The sequence below is a fragment of the Notamacropus eugenii genome, chromosome 4, assembly GCF_028372415.1.
Source record: "Notamacropus eugenii isolate mMacEug1 chromosome 4, mMacEug1.pri_v2, whole genome shotgun sequence".
NCBI classification, from domain to species: Eukaryota; Metazoa; Chordata; class Mammalia; order Diprotodontia; family Macropodidae; genus Notamacropus; species Notamacropus eugenii.
In genome coordinates, this window is record NC_092875.1 from 429,223,978 (window position 1) to 429,244,924 (window position 20,947).

Genomic DNA, 20,947 nt, shown 5'->3' on the forward strand with positions numbered 1-20,947 from the left:
CCCCACTTCCCCGGAAAGTTTCCCGGGCTAGCCGGTGGATTCTCGGAGCTTGCGCCAGGGAGCTGGAGGCTCTGGGCCGGGGTCCCAGTCCAGCCCAGTCCCAGGGAAGGCGGGGTCCGGGGCTGGCCGCTGGGTGGGGGGCGCAGAAGGGGGGATCTAACTCGGGAGGCTCAAACTCCTGCAGCTGCTGCTCCGATTTTAAAGAGCCCCAGCCTGTGTGAAGGCATGGAGTGAGGGCCGAGAGGAAGAAGGAGGTTTCTGTCCGAGGAGGGGCTAGGCAGTGAGGCGGTCCCCTAATGTCCCCCACCCCAGGACAGCCAGGAGTCCTGGAGACTGGCAAAAGCGTCTAACCCATCACCTCCCGCGAGCACTTCCTAGGGCTCCAGCTGTCCGAGCTCTAGCTGCAGGTGGTAGAGTGCGGATGGCTGGTTGGGAACCTTCCCCCTCCTAGGCTAAGGAGCCCCTATTGCTGCATTCTTCACCCTCTAGGGAAGCGGTGCAGATGTGGAGGGGTGGGTGAGTGGAGGAAAGTCAGCCCCTGCGGAAGAGCCCACCAAAGTAGAACGATCCTAGTGGAGAGAGGAGCCTCTTTGCCTCTTCCAGCCAGGGAAGACATCAATGACATAGTAAAGGGAACACAGAGCCCAAGGAGGTGTGGACTTGGACGTTGTTGGGGTTTGTGTGTGGCATATTGTTGAAACCTGTGATGGGGAATGTATTGATGAGGGCACACCCCGCCCAGTCTCCTTCAGCAGCGTGGGCTCTTCACCCCTCTGTTCTCTTAAGCCTCCAAGGCTCTCGGGTCTAAGGCTGAATCCTCACTCTGCTTCCCCCCCAGCCCCACTCTCCCTGCTTTGAAAGCCAGCCAGAACTCTGCTGGATCAGCTGGTGGGGGGGGGAGGGGATATACCAGGACTGATTCTCAGCAGCAGTTCTTGGTAGGTATTGTAGCACAGACACCTGGATAAAGGAAACACGTGTGGTGACAAGGTTCGGGGTCTGTTCGTAGTCACTTTTCAGACACAGACAGCCACATTTGCGTTGGAGCAGTCAGTTCGCAGGATTCTTAGAGCCTGTGTGATGGGGAATGTATTTGAACTCCCTTCAGCGTGTGTGTGTGTGTGTGTGTGTGTGTGTGTGAGAGAGAGAGAGAGAGAGAGAGAGAGAGAGAGAGAGAGAGAGAGAGAGAGAGAGAATATGTGTATATGTCTATGAGAGTATATGTGAGTGTGTAATGTGTGTGTATGTATAGGAGAGAGAATATGTGACAGTGAGAGTGTGCATTGTATGTGTGTGTGTGAGAGTGCGTCAGAGAGAGAAAGCACTTTTTCCCTCCTTTATAATCATGGGTTATTCCTCAATGACAAAAAAAAAGAAAAAAAGTCCTTCACATTTGATGACAAAGCTTCTGTCACTACTGTCACAGAGCTACTGTGATTTGTGACTAGGCTGGAAAAGATGATCTACAGCTTTGTCCACCCCCACCCCCCCCCACACATCAGGCGCTGTAGCTTTGAGTCACCAGTACCTTTGGGGGGGGTGGGGGGGTACTCGTTGGCTTTGTGGTTTGTGGATCTGCCTATCAGGAGAACTTGAACCTGAGCTTATTTTTCCAGCAGTGTTGGAATGTGAGGAAATGGAGGATCAGTGAGGAAATGGGCACTATCCCTTGTAATAATAGTGAGCTCACATTGGAATAGCATTTTAAAAATCAGAAAACGTGAAATTTTCAGGTGGCTTTAAGTCCTTTACCTAGTCTTCCTATGAGCCAATATCACAAACTGTGCTTGGAAGTAGATATTTGTAGGATCACTGATGTGATGTCCTGCATGTGTGTGTGTGTGTGTGTGTGTGTGTGTGTGTGTGTGTGTGTGTGTGGTGATGGTATTTGAGATAACTGAGTTCATACTCTTAGAAGCAGATGGTTGTTCTGTCTTCATCAGTTTTTTCCACTAATTGTTTTTTTTAAAGTGAGGTACCCAGTAGAGCCTTTGCTGTTAGTTAGGGTACATACATTATGGGGAAAAGGAGTGAAGGTGAGAAGTGAGTCTAGGGAGAAAAAAACCTATACCTTGCTTACTGGATGACTTTCTTTAAAAGTGCTTCAATGGAACTTTAATAAAACAAATTCCATTATAAATACAGTAGTAAATAAATACAATTCTGAGTTAAGGAATCTTCTGGTGAATCCTTCATTCAACAAATATTTGAGCATTTTCTATATGGAAAGTATAATGTGAGGTACCATAGAGTATACAACAGTGATTAAGGCATAGAGCCTAGAATCATAGATTAGAGCTAGGAAGAATTTTAATGATCATTGAAGCCTAGTGAGGTGAGGTCACATATACCCAGTGAGTTAGTGGCAGAGAAGACTGGAACCCTACTACTTCCTATTACAGCTGCCACTTAGAGAGTTTATATTCCAGTAGGGGAGACAGATATAATCAGCAGTGCAGTACAGTGGAGAGAGTACTAATTTTGGAGTCAAACCTTCTGTGATAGCACTAGTATTTCCTGGACACAATTTTTTTCCTCCTGCCCACAACATGGGGATACTTTACTAAAAGAAGATAAAACTATTCCTGGGACCTGGTTGGCCTAAACTTTTCTGGCCCCTCTTTCTTCTGTGAGACCCATCCCACCACAGGGTAGACCCGGGACAAAGCTGCCCTTGGGATCTGACTGTCCTTGGTTTCCTTGTTTCAAGGTCAGCTAAGATTATAAAAAATGCCAGCTATATGGAATCTGGGACTCTTAGACTTGATGGGCACAAGTTAACATACCCCGAGGGCCTACTGACCTTACAGTTTTAGAGGGAGACCAGGGGTGAGTGGAGAAACCAAATCCCACTCTGTCCTGGTTGCATACCCTTGCTACCCATTTACCCTTGTTAGGATAAAAATCAACCTCCTTTTGTAAAGGTTCAGTGTTTTGTGAAGGCCTCATTTCATCCCAACATGGAACCTGAACTAAGAGAGTGCTGTTGTTAGCTTTAAGTCTGACACCTGGGCTCTGAATTTCACTACTCCAGCGATCCTGGGCCTCCCGGGGCTGAGTGGGAGGGTAGGAGTAAGGTTGGGTGGGGAATTGTATTAGATATCCTCTGTGCTCCCTTCTCAGCTCTAAATCTTTGATCCTCCAAATAAATATAATTTATAGACATAACACATATCATTAATCTGACCGATGTTTCACAATAAAGCCAATAATATGTTATGACCAAGCCCCACAAAAATGTCATAAAACACTACCGAACAGTGTGCTAAAATGTCATTGACCAATCACCCATTTATAACGTGACATTGTTCCAGTGAAACCAATTGCCCCTTGTAACTTCATTTCACCTAAAATAGTGTTTTCTCAGAAAGAATTAATGACTTTAGAGGGGGTAAGACCATGGCAGTTCACTTAATCAATGCCCTAGGCAACTCTCTAAAACCATAAGTTACAGATGAATTGCTGATAAGAGCGGTACAAAGGCTGGGGGATAAAGCAACTCCTATAAGAGAACTTCCTGCAATTCATTCTGAAGGATGGGGAGACTTCAACATTCCAAAAGTGGGGAAGGGAGGAAAGAAGAGAAGAAATCACAGTTAGGGTAAGAAACAGTAAGAAAGTAGGGTGCAGGTTCAGGGAGTAGTGAGTGCTCCAGTTAGTTAGTAAACACACCGGCTGTGTGCCAGTTGCTGTGTTAAGTGCTGAGGATACAAAGAAAGATAAAATAACACTCCCTACTCTTGAGAAGCTCAGAATTTAATGGAGGAGACAAGATGCAAATAGTTATGTGTGAATGAACTATATGCAAGATAAACTGGAAATAATCCAGAGTGGAAAGCCCCAGGATTAAAAGAGATTGGAGGGGAGCAGTTGGGTGACTGCAGTGGATAGAGCTCTGGCCCTGGAGTCAGGAGGACCTGAGTTCAAATCAGGTCTCAGACACTTACTAGCTGTGTGATCCTGGGCAAGTCACAATCTCATTTGCCTCTCTCCACCAAAAAAAAGGGGCAGGGGATTGGGAAAAGTTTCCTGTAGCAGGTGGGATTTTTTCAACTGAGACTTGAAGGAAGTCAGGGATTCTAGGAGGGAGAGAATATCCCTGTAGGGGCAATGAATATTCCCAGAGTCAGGAGACAGAATGTCTTGTTTGAGAAAGGAGGCCAGTGTCACTGGGCTGAAGAGTACATGGTAGGATGTAAGGTATAAGAAATCTGGAAAAGTGTTGGGGCTGGGGGGAGACAGGTTATGAAGGACTTTGAATGCCAAACAAGATTTTCTCTTTGATCTTAAAGGTGATAGGGAATCATTGGGATTTATTGAGTTGGGGGTGTGTGTGAGTGAATGTGTGTGACAGAGAGACAGACAGACAGACGTGCTTGGTCTTTTGTTTTGACCAATGAGTGGAAGATGGACTGGAGTAGGGACAAACTTGTGGCTGGCCAACCAACCACTAGGTTATTGCAATAGTGCAGTAACGAGGTGCACCAGGGTGGTTTCAGTGGCAGAAGAGAGGAGGCATGTGTAAGATTTTATGAAGGTAGAAATGATAGGCCTTGGCAACAGATTGAATATGGAAGGATGAGTTCATGTGGAATGAAGGTCACATATGCAAAAGCAGATGGAGATTAGTAACAGCCAGGCATCATAGTGGAAAGACTGGCTGACAGTATCAGGAAGACTTGAATTCCAAACCTGCTTCAGATACTTAGAAGCTCTGTGACCTTGGGTAAGTTGCTTAACCATTCTGTCTTCCTTTTCTCATCTGTAAAATAAGGATATTACTAGTACTGACCTCCTAGTTATTCTACCACAGTACATCATAACCCTTTCTCTCTTTTCCTCAGTAGAAAGTGTTCAGAATATTCCATGACCTGAAATATTCATCACATTATGGTTGGTGATAAGATGTAGATACATATGGATAGATATAGATATAGACACATATGGAGAAACAAAATAGATATTCCCACATATTCATTGGGAAAGGGGAAAGGGGGAAGGGGGGAGGAAGCATTTATATAGTGCCTACTATATATCAGGCACTATACTAAGTCCTTTCTTACCCCCTTTTTAAACAAATATTATCTCATTTAATCATTGAATGGTCAGAGAATAGGGAGAAAAGGGATACTATTATTTTGGGAAAATGTGTAAAATTTTATAATGCTGTACAACTCTTCACTGGAAAAGTTTTCTTGTCACTTTGAATCTGATTGGTTTTCCTTTAGTAGAATAGCAGCCTAAGGGCAGCTAGCTGGTTCAGTGGATAGAGTGTGGGGCCATCATCCTGTGCTCACATCCAGCCTCATATACTAACTGTGTGACCCTGGGCAAGTCACTTAACCCTGTTTACTTCAGTTTCCTTATCTCTAAAATGAGCCAGAGAAGGAAATGGCAAACCACTTTAGTATCTTGGCCAAATAAATGAGGTCATGAAGGGTGGAAATGACTGAACAAGAGTGGCAACCCAGCTGGCATAATAAATTGAGCAATGGGCCCGACTGGAGTCTGGGTTCATGTTTGGCTGATGACCCCAAATAGCTGTGTGATCCAGTGCTAGTCATTTAGTGATACCCCTAGTGCCTCCCTCACAGGCTTAGTTGTGGGGCTCACAGCCCCACTTTGTGTTAGCAAAGACCTTTGTTGAGTGCTATATAAATGACAAGTAATATACCATTACTAGTCAATACTGTCTTTTGGTTTGTGTGGAAGTAGCACATAAAAATGAGAGTACTTTTTATTTGATTGTGTTTGTATCTATTACAGACCTCCTAACTTCATAATGCCCAACTGGAAAAAAGGGAAAGTCATCACCAATTTAGTATTACTGAAATCTTTTTATTGATGTATTTTGTTTTCAAATCACATTGGTGAGCCATCCCTTGTCACAAAGATTTGAAAAAGGAAGAGAAAATTCAGCAAAACTAGACCACACACATTACTTATGTCATAAGATGTATGAACTATTCCATCTTCCCCTACTGGTCCCTACATGTGCAGTGAAGAGACAAAGGAGCATTTCCTCAGCTCTTCTTTAGTTTGGAACTCTGTAGCTGTCGTTGGATAGAGCTTTCAGTTTCCGGTTTTTGTTCCTCAGGTTTACATTGTTGTCATTACAACAACTCCATGTTTTCCTGGTTCTGTTTATTTAACTCTGTATCAGCTGATATGTCTTCTCATGCTTCTCTGAATTCTTCATATCGATCATCTCATATTGTGTTCTCTTTCCGCACCTTTTTTTATTGAATTGAATCCCCCCCCATTTATTTATTTTTAGTTTGCAACATTCAGTTCCACAAGCTTTTGAGTTTTAAATTTTCTCCCTCTCCCTCCTCTCTCCCCTTCCCCAAATGGCATGTAATCTCATATAAGTTCTACATATACATTGACATTAAACATGTTTTCACATTAGTCCTGTTTCAAAGAAGAATTATAGCCAATGGAACGAACCACAAGAAAGAAGAAACAAAATAAAAAAGAGAGAGAGCAAATAGTATACTGTATGCTTCCATCTACATTTAGGCTCCGTAATTCTTTCTCTGGATGTGGAGAGCATTTTCCATCATAATCCTTTTGGAATTAGTTGTCTTAGATCTTTGCATTGCTGAAAAGAGCCAAATCTATCAAAGTTAGTCATTTTAGAATGTAGCTGTAACTGTACAATGTTCTCTCGGTTCTGCTCCCCTCACTCAGCATCAGTTCATATAAGTCTTTCCAGGTTTTGCTGAAATCTGCTCATTTCTTATAGAACATTCGTATTCCATGACATTCACATACCACAACTTGTTCAGCCACTCCCCAACGGATGGGCATCCCCTCAATTTCCAATTCTTTGCCACCACAAAAAGAGTTGCTACAAATTTTTTTGTACATGTCTTACCACACTTTTCTAAGCCATTTGATACCCATTCACTGGATATCTTTTTTCCCTCCATTTCTTTGCTACCAAAAAAAGTGCAGTAAATATTTTGTTCTATATGGGACTTTTCTTTTTTCTTTGATCTTGTTAGGATTTATGTCCAGGAGTGGACTACCTGAACGTGGACATTTTAGTGACTTTTTTCAGCATAGCTCCAAATTGCTTTCCAGAGTGGCTGCACCAGTGTGTCTCTGTGTGTGTGTGTGTGTGTGTGTCTTATCCATGTGTTGACCATTTTCACTTTTTTCTCATCATTGCCAATTTGCTGGGTATGAGGTGAAACCTGAGGTTTGTTTTGATTTGCATTTCTCTAGTTATCAGTGATTTGGAGCAATCCGGGGCAGGGATTATTATCCCCATCCTCATGTCACTTCAAGACCTCATCGGCACTTAGGATGAGTTGCCAAGGTTATGGGAAACCTTAAACACTCTTCCTAGAGGAAGGCAAAGCAGTGACTGGGTGTAAAAGGAATGCCCAAGCACCCACAGATGCACAGCACTTGGATGTCTGCAGCACAAATGTTGTTAATAAAACTATTCCACAATCGCAGGGACTCCAAGGAGTATTTATTTATTGAATTGGATGTGACCAGGAAGAATGTACAGATCACCGTGTCTACCGACAAACCTCATTTCAGGTACTGAAAGCAATGCATTTCAAGTATTATGGATGAATGTGGCAGCTACAGAGAGGATGACCTCTCCTCAAGCTATTTTAGGGGAGTGACAGTTTTTCACAGCCTGAGGCGAAAAGCTTCTGGTCCAAAGATAAGATAGAGTAAAATTTCAATCAGACTTAAGTCATTGGACAGAACCCTCAGTTACATAGTGGCAAAAATTTCAGGTCCCCAAGTAGAGTTTTGCCAGGGGGCAGGGAATATATGATTCGTAAAATCATCTTTCCTGTGTCCTTGGTGAGGGTGGGGGTGTTTTTCTTGGGGGATAGGAGGGGCATAAAACTCTGCTGTGGCTCCTGGGCCTATCACCCCATGAATCCAACCTTATTGCTCTTTTTCCTTGGCTCATGGCATTCTCCATTCCTCAACTGCCTTCCCTTTTCCTTAGTCCTCCAGTTCAAAGTCCACTTCCATACAGTCTTTTCTGATTATTGCAACCCTTATTGCTTTCTCTGAACTCCTATGGTACTTTAGATAACCATATAATCTTGGGCAAGTCACTTCCTTTGCAGGGCTTCAGTTTCCTCGACTACAAAATGAGGAGGTTGAACTAGATTGGGCATTCTTAACCTGGGGGCCATGGTTCCCTTGGGTACATAGCTAGATTTCAAGGGTCCGTGAACTTAGACAGGGAAATATTGCATCTTTATTTTCATTAACTTCTGGTTTCCTTTCTAATGCTATGTGTTTTATTTTGTGCTTTTATTAACGTTGCTCCGAGGAGGGGTCCGTATGCTTTACCAGATTACTAAAGGCATCCACGACACAGAAAAAGTTAAGAACCCCTAGACTAGATCATCTCTAAAATCTCTTTCAATTCTAAATCTAGTGATCCTAGATTTGCACAATGCAATTTAAATATTCACTGTATTTTGTTGTTCTCTTGCTGTTTCATGTGTGTTAGTTTTGTCTCTTCAAAAATAATAATAATAATATTGGATAGGAACTGGACCTGTGATTTCATTAGTGTAAGACATTATTAGCCCCATTTTTCAGAGGAGGAAACTGAAGTTAAGAGAATGTAAGTTCAGCTAGTAAGTGCCTAAAGGAGGGATTTGAACCTTGGGTTTTCCTGACTCCAAACCCATATCCACTATGCGGTGCTGCTTACCAGACAGCAAGCTTCCCTCCCCCCTGCCCCCCATTTAATAGTATTTTATTTTTTCCAATTACATGTAAAGATAGTTTTCAACATTCACTTTTATAGTGATTTATATGTCACTCAGATTTTGAGTTCCCAAAATTTTTTCTCCTTCTCTTCCTTTCCCCCTCTCCAGGATGGCAAGCAATTTGATATGAATTATATATGTACAATCATATTAAACATATTTTTACATTAGTCATGTTGTGAAGGAAGAATCAGAACAAAAGGGAATAACCATGAGAAAAAAAAGAGAGAAAACAGTATACTTTGATCTGCATTCAGACTCCATGGTTCTTTCTCTGAATGTGGATAGCATTTTCCATCATGAGTCTTTTGGAATTGTCTTAGATCAGATATTGTTGAGAAGAGGTATGTCTATCAACCTGTTTGTCCTACAATGCTGCTTGTACTGTACACGATGTTTTCCTGGTTCTGCACGCTTCAGTCAGCATCAGTTAATGTAAATCTTCCCAGGTTTTTTCTGAATTACACCTACTCATCATTTCTTATAGCACAATATTACTCCATGACATTCATATACCACAACTTGTTCAGTCATTCCCCAATGGATGAGCATTCCCTCAATTTCCATTTCTTTACCACCACAAAAAGAGCTGCTATAAATATTTTTGTACGTGTGGGTTCTTTTCCCTTTGCCCCTTTTTTATGCTGTCTTTGGGATACAGACCTAGTAATAGTGTCAGACAGCAAGCTTTTTAAGTACTGAGGCCATGTTTTGTATTTATTCTGCATCCCCCACAATGCCTAGTATAGTACTTAGCACATAGAAAGGAGCTCAATAAATATTTGTTGACTAAATAGTAGATGGGGAAATGGAATCATCTGTTTATAGGTGGAGCCATGAGTGGAAGCCAGTTTTTCAGTAGAGGCTAGCATTGGTCTTCCCTGCCGCTCACTAGCTACTCCCTTGTTAAATACCCCATTGGAAGCCTGTATTGTTTTAACCTTCCATGCCTGGTCTGAGGAAGCAGCAGAGGCCAGAGGATCCTCACTAAAGGGTCACTTCAGGGGTTCTGAGGCAATTTGGGCTGGACTCTTGGGGTTCAGGAAACAGTCTGCCCCTCTCTGGCTTTATCCTCTTTCCAGGACTAGTGTTCTAATTCCCAGGCTCATTCTGTTAGCTCACTAGGACTGGTTCAGATACAGCCAGGAAACTGCTCCTGCCAGGAGAGGATTGGAATTCATTACTTTTCATGTATTTTAAATTTACCTTCATGAATCTATTTTGAAGAAGAGCCAGAGATTATTAGCCTGGAGAAAATCAGACATTTAAGAAATAATTCTCCTTAAGAAGCCATTTAATGGAATCAGCATGAAACATCTGGCAGGGTTATTTATTTATTTAAGACAGAAAGTGGTTCTGTGGGTCATAAAATAACCTCAGCATATGTGAAGAGAGGTGGAGGACTTCCCAGCCAAAGCTACCTTGTTTTTGCTGTAAACACAGGAGGAAACATTGATGGGTAAAAGGGAAATGTTAACTGAACAAACTTGTGGCAGCAAGAAATGCAGGTGAAGATAAAATTTTAAGCCCTCAGCACTAGTAGGCCAATTGAGGTTATCTTATCTAATCTGATCCCTTGTCTTCCATCCAATAACCATTTATTAAGTGTTCCTGCTTCAGAGTCAGCAGTCTGGGTTCATTCAGGTTTTACCTCTTACACCTTGGGACCCTGGGCAAGTCACTTAAATTCTCTGTGGCCTAGGCAACTTTTTATGACTATGTCAGTTGTAGATCTGCATTGGTAGAGGGAGTTTGCAGGCTGGGAGTTCTCTATACTGTTGAACCACCCCACCCTACCAGAATGTGCAATTTAACCCATTCCAGAGAAAAGAAACCATATTATAGTTTTTTTTTTTTAGCTTTTCTGGGAAAGACCTTCCAGGATGTGATGTTCTGCCTCCATAGATACTTCAGACCCACCACCAAAGCAGTGGTGATGGATATGTGATAAACCCCTCATCTGGCTAGAGTCTGATCCACTATCTCCAGCCACCATGGAATCTTTGATCTTTCTCTCAATAGTTATCTGGCCTTCACCAACTGCTCTGGTTGTCCTCAATCAGAAATCAGCACTAGCTCTCTAGGTTTGCAAATACCATTATATCACCCTAAAGCCTTCCCTTTCCCCCTTCTTTAGGCAATTACTAGAACTTCATGTGATGACAGTCTTCTGATTATGCTGGAAATGGTACTTGTGCATCAAACCCCTCTTCTTGGGAGTGCTGGCTTAGGAACTTCTCTGTTTTCCTGTAGGCAGTGTGGCATGATTGAAGGGAAGAGTCAATAAAGCTACCACCTCTGCTCTGCCTGAAATCCTACTGATGAAATAGTCATGCAGATGAAAAAGCATTTTCTCATTGTGGACTAGTTTAGTCATGTAGCTGATCTCTTCCTTTCAAGACACCTAGCAGAAGTGACCTCATGGAGAAAATGGGAGATTAAATGGGGGAAGAGGAAAGTGGGGAAAGGGAGAGGATATTTTGGAGAGGGGTGAATATATCAGGGTGGGTGAGATCCAAGGAGGTCTTTGACCAGCCGGAAGGCAGCATGAGGTCAAGAGGAAGGTGGAGAGGTAATGTGTCAGAAGGGGAGGTAGGAAGATGCAAAAGACATTGGTGTAAGAGGCATGTGTTGGCCATAACGATGCTCAGTGATGTAGTAGAGTCATTCCAGGGAAGGGTCAAGTCAAATGATATTTCCTCTTCTATTTGGCAAGTTGTGTAGCTCTTTTCAGACCCTTTACTAATACACGGCTTCCTCTTATTCTCTAAATTACAGGTCTGGTTGATTCTACTGTAATTCTGATATTCCACACTGCTCTATTTCTGGGCAGTAGAAAAGAAAACATTTTCTGAAAAAGGCAACATGTGTGTGTCAGGGTGGACAGCTCTCATACACAACAGTCTCTTCTTCCCCTCTCCTTGTTGCACAACGAATGAGTTCAGAAATGGAGGGCTTTGTGCATTCCAAATGATTTCTTTCCTATAGCTCTCTATTATCAGTGTAAAGAAGTACCAGGACCCCAGTAATAGCTGAGTGCTGCCAAATGCTCTTAAGCTGTCTCAGAACTTTTCTTTACACCTAAGGGGATGACAGTAAAGCCAACTTTATTAAAGTAACAAGTCAGTAAGTCTTGACATTTTTGTGTGTTGGCCAATGAACGCTTACAAAACTATGTCAGACTTCAGCTTGTATGAGTCAAGTCTCCAATTTCCCATTCTTCTTTTTGGCAAAAACCATTTGAGGAACCCAAGGGGAAGCTTTGCTAGACTCTGAGGACTTCTTCAAGAGGCAATCCACTTCCTCTGCTAAAGGAGCCATACAGATGGTATTCAAAAATCATTTGTTCTGTGCAATTGACATTGACTCACATCACAATTTCCTAGTCATTCATAACTTCCTTCTACGCTGGATGTCATTAGGTTGAGAGAGCTCACACAGATGTCTGCAACACATGGACCCAAAATGTACTCGTAAATGTGTAGTGAATATGTTCTGGCCCTCTCTCAGAGCCAGGCAAGCTACCTTGTCCTCTCAGGTTCTGGGGTACTCTGAGGAGTTTGTGGGATAGCTTCTTTTTAACGCCAATACCCGAGGTCACCAGTTACGTTCCCCTCTTTGTTAGGGGCTGGCGTCTAGCACTTAACTACTTAACATCCATTAGCTTTTATAAAAGGATATTTACTTCAAAGATATATCGAGAACAACCTGACCTCCAGAGCAAACCACCTTTGTTTATGAGGAAGTAACCTCAAAATTTAGGTTAGTTTGTACCCACATTGCCCTCTCCAAGTTGACATCCAAAGTGGGCATCAGTTCTGGGTGCTGTGCTCTCTCTGATAGCACTGGTACTGGTCTAGAAGGTTACCCCTTATTCCTTAGGCCATTGATGTCAGAATAGCTGTCATACCTGGTCAGGAATCTAAGCTCTGGAACGTCACAGTGCCTTCATGAAAACTTTTTGATCTCACTAGGTCATCAAACACTCCATTGGGAAAAGAACAAAGAGAAACACCAGGCATTAAAACCTGTTGGGGGCAATGAGATTTCAAAGAGGAGTTGACCTTAAGGTCTTTGCCCTTATTGCATGGGGGGGGGGGGGGGGGCAAAGGAGTTGTACTAACCAGAAAGAGTAGCTCAAAGGATTGATGCAGAAGAGGAGGTGGCTAATGCTGAAAGACATTTTTGGAGTAGCTTTAAAGCCAATCAAAGAGCTTCCCCATTACTGAACTACTACTGGTCAACTTGAACCAGCTATGGAATATCTAAGCCTTCTCCCGAGGCTCTCCAAAGTTACTTTACTTAAATATCATCATGATTCTCCTGGAAACAAGCTCCTTAGCATCCTCCAGGTGGAGAGGTCGCATCAGCTGGGTAAGCTGATGGGGTCTGTGCATGTACCAAACTCTCCTTTTTTCTGAATTTTTATGAAAACCAGATGAAAAAAAGAGAAGAAAAGTTTTCTGCGTCCTGTTGATCTTATAGATACAGAGGTGTCACACTTGAAGCCCACAAAACTCCTGAGTACATTGCAGTTGAATCAGGCTAAAACACAATGGGGAAAAGTTACAGTACAACATAGATAATGTTGATTTGTGATTTTCTAAGTCCGTATGTATGATCAGAAGGAATTTGTTTCTGTTTGAGTTTGACACTACTGTTACAGAATATAAGATTTCTCTCTATAGAATATGAGCTCTCTGAGGCCAAGGATTGTTTCATTTTTGTCTTGGTACCCTCAGTACCTACTACACTGTCTGATCCATGATAGGTAGGAACTTAATAAATGTTTATTGATTGATTGGCTTTCTTATTTCCTCTCTTCTTCCCTCCCTTGGAGTCTATTGGGGTTAAGTAACTTGTCCAGGGTCACCCACATAGCAAGTGTCTGAGACTGAATTTGAACTCAGGTCCTTCTGACTCCAGGGGCAGTGCTCTAACCACTGCACCACCTAGCTGCCCTGATTGATTAACTTTCATGAGATTCAAAGCTTGGCTGCCAAGGATGGGGTAACAGTTCTTGCTGTCACTTGTTACAGTAGAGCAGAGTTGGGTACTTTATGGCATTGAGGTCACTAAGCACATCTGAGGCCATGGGGCAGTGTTCACCATCCTTCTCCCTACTGGTAAACATCACTCCTTCCCTTCTTTTCTTAAATGCCTCCTCTTCCTCCCCATTTTCCTTCCCCAACTAGTGTCTGGTGCTCCTAGGGTACACATAGAATGCGTTCAGTTTTCTAAGACTTTTTTTTTCCTGCTAACAAAGACCAGGAACACAAAGGGGAAAAAATAAAAGATTTATCAAAACTTCCAAAGTCTAACAGAAAAGCGCTCCTCGGCTTCTTGGCTTAGCTTAAGCTAATCTATTTGTTAAAGCTTTGAGCATTCATCCCTTTCTGTTCTTTTTCTGACCCCAGGACCCAACTTTAGTTTCTTCTTTTTTTGATGTGGGAGTTTGACCATTCCTTCTCTTCGCGAAGGGATGTAAATGTTTCTTTGCTCAGTCCTTTGATGGGGAAGGATTTATTTGCATTATAGAGGGAAGTCCTGGGGGCCTCTTCCTCTTTAGAAAGCTATTCTAAGGATTTCCCTCCCAGTCTCTTAGACTCTTCATATTCTCTGTTTTGCTCTAAGGAGTCCTCCCAGTCTGAATGTCCTCCCCGATGTCTGCTTCTTTCTAAGCTACTTCACTTTCTTCCTCAGCTGATCTTGGCAGCTTTGGTGTTCCAAGGAAGATGCCAGCAAGTGGGATCCGAGATCTTTTCCTCAGGTCACTGATGTGACTAGAGGAAAAGTTTGTTCTCTTTTTATAGCCCAGTGAGCATTACCTTATCCCACCCTGGCTAGGGAAAGACCAGGTGTTCTGAGTGCTATGGGGGACAGAGATGTGAGTGCTACCAATCCATATTCTTCCTCAATGCATTTGGGCTTCTTAAATGCTGTTTTTATTTAATTTCTTCTTTTTAAAAGTTTTCTTGATACCTTTGACTTTTTATACCAGAGACATTTCCCTTTGTCACAGAGAAGACCATTCAAGCAAACCCATCAGACAAAATGACAGATGTCGTATATGACACTGCACCCACAGTCCCCAGCTGAGAGGGGGGAAACATATTTCTCTTCAGACCCAGATTTTGACCCCCTTTTAAAAACCAAATCAAGTTCTCTTGCTGAAACTCCAGCAGCCTCACAATATTGAATGTTAAACAAGATTTTCTTAAACTGGAACACCAGGCGTGTTGTAATCATGTAAAAAGATCAAGACCGCAATTGTAGCAATTTGTTGGGATTTTACAGGTGAAAGGGGAAGAGTCTGGTTTAGTGATGTCTCTGGCAAGTACATCTGCTCTCTTGCAGGCAGACAGAATTTTGACTGTTTCATTGGATTAACTTCATTGCTTTATTCAACTTTTCTGGTGTTGCGGATGTGGATTTGCATGTTGCACTGTAACATACAGCTTTTAGCAGTCCCCTGTATTTTTAGCTCATTGTTCCTGTTAAGAGGGTCAAGATGAGGAAGAGAAGCCTCCTCTGGTATGGGACATGTAGTGTCTTACCCTTATTAGTAGTAGTTGAGCATCATGTCCTAGTGGACTGGACACTGGACCTGGAGTCAGGAAGACATGGACTTATATTCCAGCTCTGACACTTTCTAGCTTTGTGTCTGTGAACAATTAGTTGATCTGCTCAGCTCAGATTTCAGCACTCACACCTCAGTTTCTCATCTGAAAAATGGGGATAATACTTGCAGTACCTATCTCCCTAAGCCTGTGTACAGGATGTGCTGAGTATGCCCAGTATCCCTTCCTTGTTCCTTCTGCCTCCTTTTCCTAGTGGGAATGACTGCTACCAGGCATGTTTGCACACCTGACTCACCCTGCCTCTAGAAATAGCTATGTCTACCTTGTAGGGTTGTCATGAAACTCAAATGAGCCCATTTATGTAAATCATTTTGAAATCACTTTATTGTAAACATGACCCGGGGCCCCCAAGTCCTGGGCTCACACAGATAGAGTCCAATCATCAGGCTGACCCTAAATACCTCCCTTTGGTTTCTAGATTGAACTATTGATCTACTGTCAGATGTATCTTGTACTTGGGTTCAAAATATCAATTCATGAGCAGAAGATGAGGCAGGTGTAGCTAGACAGCTGTTTATCTGAAAAGCATCTGGCAGTCTTAGTTAATTTAACATTTATCTCAACTAAATTTTATCTTACTAAATTTGCAATCATTTTTTAAAGTTTTATTTATTTCTTTTTAGATTTAGACATTCATTTCCACAAAATTTTTAGTTCTAATTTTTCTCCCCATCTCTCCTCTCCCCCCACCCCATAACACCTTGCCTTCTGATTGCCCCTTCCCTCAATGTGCCCTCCCTTCTATCACATCCCACCCATCCCTTATCCCCATCTTCTCTTTTCTTGTAGGGCAAGATAAATTTCTATACCCCATTACCTGTATTTCTTATTTCCCAGTTATATGCAATAACAATTCTCAACATTCGTTTCTAATACTCTGAATTCCAAATTCTCTCCCTTCCTCCCTCCCCACCCATCCCCACTGAGAAGGCAAGCAGTTCAATACAGGCTATATATGTGTAGTTTTGCAAAAGACTTCCATAACAGTCATGTTGTGTAAGACAAACTATATTGCCCTCCATCCTACCCTGTCCCTCATTTATTCTATTCTCTCATTTGACCTTGTCTCTTCCCAAAAGTGTTTACTTCTAGTTACTCCCTTCTCCCATTTGCCCTCCCTTCTATCATCCTCCTTATCCCACTTGTCCCCTCCTCCCCTACTTTCCTGTAGTGTAAGATAGATTTTCATACCAAATTGAGTGAACATGTTATTCGCTCCTTAAGCCATATGTGAAGAGAGCAAGCTTCACTTTTTCCCTCTCACCTCCTCCTTTTTCTCCTCTATTGACCCTCTTAACTCTTTTATGAGTGAGAGTCTGCCCCATTCCATTTCTCCCTTTCTCCTCTCAATATTTTCCTCTCTCACCTCTTAATTTAATTTAATTTTTTTATGGGATATCATCTCTTCTGATTCAACTCAACCTGTACTCTCTGTCTATATATATGTATATATATATACATATATATGTGTGTGTGTGTGTATATATATGTATAATCCCTCTACCTACCCAAATACTGAGAAAAGTCTCAAGAGCTACAAATATTATCTTTGAATGTAAACAGTTCAGCTTTAGAAAGTCCTTTATGATTTCCTTTTCTGTTTACCTTTTCATGCTTCTCTTGATTTTTGTGTTTGAAAGTCAAATTATCTATTCAGTTCTGGTCTTTTCATCATGAATGCTTGAAAGTCCTCTATATCATTAAATGACCATTTTTTTCTTTGAAGTATTATACTCAGTTTTGCTGGGTAGGTGATTCTTGGTTTTAATCTCAGTTCCTTTGACTTCTGGAATATCCTATTCCAAGCCCTTTGATCCCTCAACGTAGAAGCTGCTAGATCTTGTGTTATCCTGATTGTATTTCCACAGTGCTTGAATTGTTTCTTTCTCACTGCTTGCAATATTTTCTCCTTGACCTGGGAACTCTGGAATTTGGCCACAAAGTTCCTAGGAGTTTCTCTTTTTGGGTCTCTTTCAGGAGGTGATCAGTGCGTTCTTTCAATATTTATTTTGCCCTCTGGTTCTAGAATATCAGGGCAATTGTCCTTGGTAATTTCATGAAAGATAATGTCTAGGCTCTTTTTTTGATCATGGTTTTTGGGTAGTCGCATAATTTTTAAATTGTCTCTCCTGGCTCTATTTTCCAGGTCAGTTGTTTTTCCAATGAGATGTTTTCTTTTGGTTTTGTTTTGTAACTTTTTGGTTTATTGTATAGTCATTAGCTTCCCTGAACTCCACTCTCATTGTTAAAGAATTATTTTCTTCAGTGAGCTTTTGAACTTCCTTTTCCATTTGGCTAATTCTGCTTTTTAAAGCCTCCTCCTCCTCATTGGCTTTTTGGACCTCTTTTTCCAATTGAGTTATTAGCCTCTTTTTAAAGGTATTATTTTCCTCAGCATTTTTTTGGTTCTCCTTTAGTAAGCTGCTGACTCGCTTTTCAAGCTCTTCTATGGTCTAAGCCCATTTCATATTCATTTCGGAGGTACTGGAGGCAGAAGCCTTTACTTCGTCTGACAGCATGTCCTGTTCTTCCTCATCTGAAAGGATGGAAGGAGATCCCTGTTCACCAAGAAAGTAACCTTCTATGGTCTTATTTTTTTCCCTTTTTGGGCATTTTCCCAGCTAGTTACTTGATTTCTGAATCTTTTGTCAAGAGGAGGGTCCTAGTGCTTCTCCTCCCCCCAGTACGTGCTTCTCCTCCCCCCAGTACGTGCTTCTCCTCCCCCAGTATGATACTCAGGGCTGAGATTTAGATCAGCTGCTCAATTCCCCCAGATGCTTTAAGCTGAGCTGCTGGGACAATGGACCCAGGCTGCTTTGGTGGTCACCGTGGCTGCTTGCTGCCCACTGCTGCTGTTGCTGCCTCTGCCACCACTTGGGGCCAGTGCTGGGGGGGACCCCACACCCCTCTTGCCCAGCTGGGAAAGCCCTCCCACACTTACCTTTGAAGCTTTCTTTGGTGCTTGTGGGTTGAGGGATCTAGGACCCTCCCTGCTGGGGATTCTGCCTGGAGACCTCTTCCTTCTGGTGCTGCGCAGCCAAGGCTGGGCTCCTTACCACTCAGTTCCCTGTGGAATAGATGTTTTCTGTCGGCCTTCCAGGTTACCTTCCACTGGAAATCTCTTTCACTCTGTCGTTCTGTGGCTTCTGCTGCTCCAGAATTTGTTGAGAATCATTTTTTGCAGGTATTTTGTGGGCTGTGGGGGGAAGCGCTAGAGTATATGCATCTTTCTACTCTGCCATATTGGCTCTGCCCCTAAATTTGCAAACTTATTGCCTGTTGAGATTGCTCTGGCTTTTGACTTTGTCACAAGGTTGGCTTTCCCTCTCAGCGCTGTGCCATCTACAAATTTGATAAGCATGTCATCTATATTTTCATCCAAGTCTGCAATAAAAAGGTTGACTAGCACAGGATGAAGGAAAGATTTTGGAGGACTCTGCTAGAGATCTCTCTCCAAACTGCTTTTGAACCATCAATGACTATACTTTGGGGACACCAATTCAACCAGCACTGAATCTACTAATAATACAACACCTCTCCATCTTGTTTCATCATATGGCGTTATTAAGAAGTGGTCATTTCTGAGCTTCTGAACCATTTCTGGTTCTGTTTTCAGAAAAACCTGGGAAGTCTTATATGAACTGATGCAAAATGAAGTGAGCAGACTCAAGAGAACACTGTATATAGTAAAAACAATATCGTAATGATGATCAGTTGGGAAAGACTTACCTACTCTGATCAAGACAATGATCCAAGATAATTCCAAAGGACCTGTGATGAAAAAGGATAGCATAAGAGATTTTGCTTCTTTGTTAAAATTTAAATGAACTATATCTACTGAATTTCCTATGGACAATCAGTCTAGTAACTTTTTTTCAAAAAGAGAAATGACCAATTTTTTTTTTAAATTTATTTTTTAAAATATTTCCCAAATGCATGTAATTTTTTTGGTTCATAATTATTACTATAATTAATTTACAAAATAGTGCAAGTAACTGTGTTAAATTATTGTACATATCTAGGGGGCAGAGCTGGCTGTGGAGAACAGAGACCTGGCCATGGTCCCCTTATTTAAGAGAATAAAGGAGAGGAAGGAAATGTCCTACCAACCAGGTACAGCACTGGCTCCTCATTAAATGACTTTCATTGAGCAAATGAAAAGTATTAACCCTTTCCAATCCAGAGTAAGCAGGGAAGTAGGAGGATGGGGGCAGCAGTTCATTTATGTGCTTTAAATGCATGTAAAATCTTTTAACATTCATTTTTAAAAAATTTTGAATTCGAAATTCTCTCTCTGTCCCACCTATCTCCTACCTCTTGAGAAGGCAAGCAATATATTGATTATATATGTGACCTTATTAGCCATGTTGCAAGAGAAAACATATACAAAATTCCAAGAGAAGTAAAGAAGTAAAAAGAAAGTATGCTTCAATCTGCACTTTGAGTTCATCAGTTCTCTCTCTGGAAGTAGACAGCATTTTTCATCACGGGTTCTTTGGAATTATCTTGGATCATTGCTTTGGTCAGACTTTCACAGTTGTTACAATATTGCTGCTACCATACACAATGTTCTCCTGCTTCTGCTTATTTCACTTTGCATTATTCAAATAAATTTTTTTTCAGATTTTTCTAAAATCATTCCATTCAGAAATGACTGGTTCTTGATGAACCTATGTTAATTCTCAATAATCAATCCTTTCTAAATGTTCAAAAATGAACACTTTAAAAATGCACTGTTGAGTTTTGCTATTCTTAGTTTCTTATGGAAGTTTTATCCATTGGCTTTTTTGGACCAGAAACTCAAATGTAGAGGTCAGAATTGATTCAGGTTAAAAAAAAATCCTCATTGGAATACAGGAACTGTGTAAAGGACTAGGTAGGGGTAGTATAAAGAACACTGGATTTGGTCAGAAGACCTGGATTTCAGTCTCAGCTGTATCCTTAGCAACCTTAGACAAGGTCCTTCCCTATTCTGCGATTCAGTTTCCTTATATATAAAATGAAAGGATGAGATGATTAGATCTTGCAACTCTAAGGTTCTGTGATCCCTTCCAGGTCTGTAGGGTACAAAGCCTGATCCAGACCTCAGGTGTGTAGGCAACTGAGGCTAAACTAATAGCTTTGTGCAGAATATTTTGTAGGTTCAGAGTGGAGCAGCAGTGAAACTGCAGTCTTCTCAGAGTTTATATTATTTTAAGAAAAATTATGGGTGCTCGTGGAGCAGCTCACAATGCAACTCTTTACAGGAATTTACAATTTAATGGGAGAAAGCAGGAAGTGTGGCATGATTTATTTTCATAAGATTTTGTAGTGAAAGCATCCTCATAGTTTCCCTCCCCTCCCCAGCCAATGGCTTTTATTCCAAGGGTACACTGACCACTAGCATAGCTTTTCACAAGTATTTTGAGCCCTTATACTTTTTGCAGCGTTAACTGAGCAGATGTGAAATACATGGTAGCAACCACAGACAATCCATTAGTCTCAGAAATTAAATAGCAGTGGATAATTTTAATGAAGCTCTTCCATGTGTAATTGCAAGAT

At 41.7% G+C, this 20,947-nt stretch overlaps 1 protein-coding gene across 1 annotated transcript in view; it reads left to right on the forward strand.

Moving 5' to 3' along the window:
• The window catches only part of LOC140502682 (uncharacterized), a 72,521-nt gene that overhangs the window by 19,260 nt on the left and 32,314 nt on the right, over positions 1-20,947 (forward strand). The gene's annotated exons all lie outside the window — the stretch shown is intronic.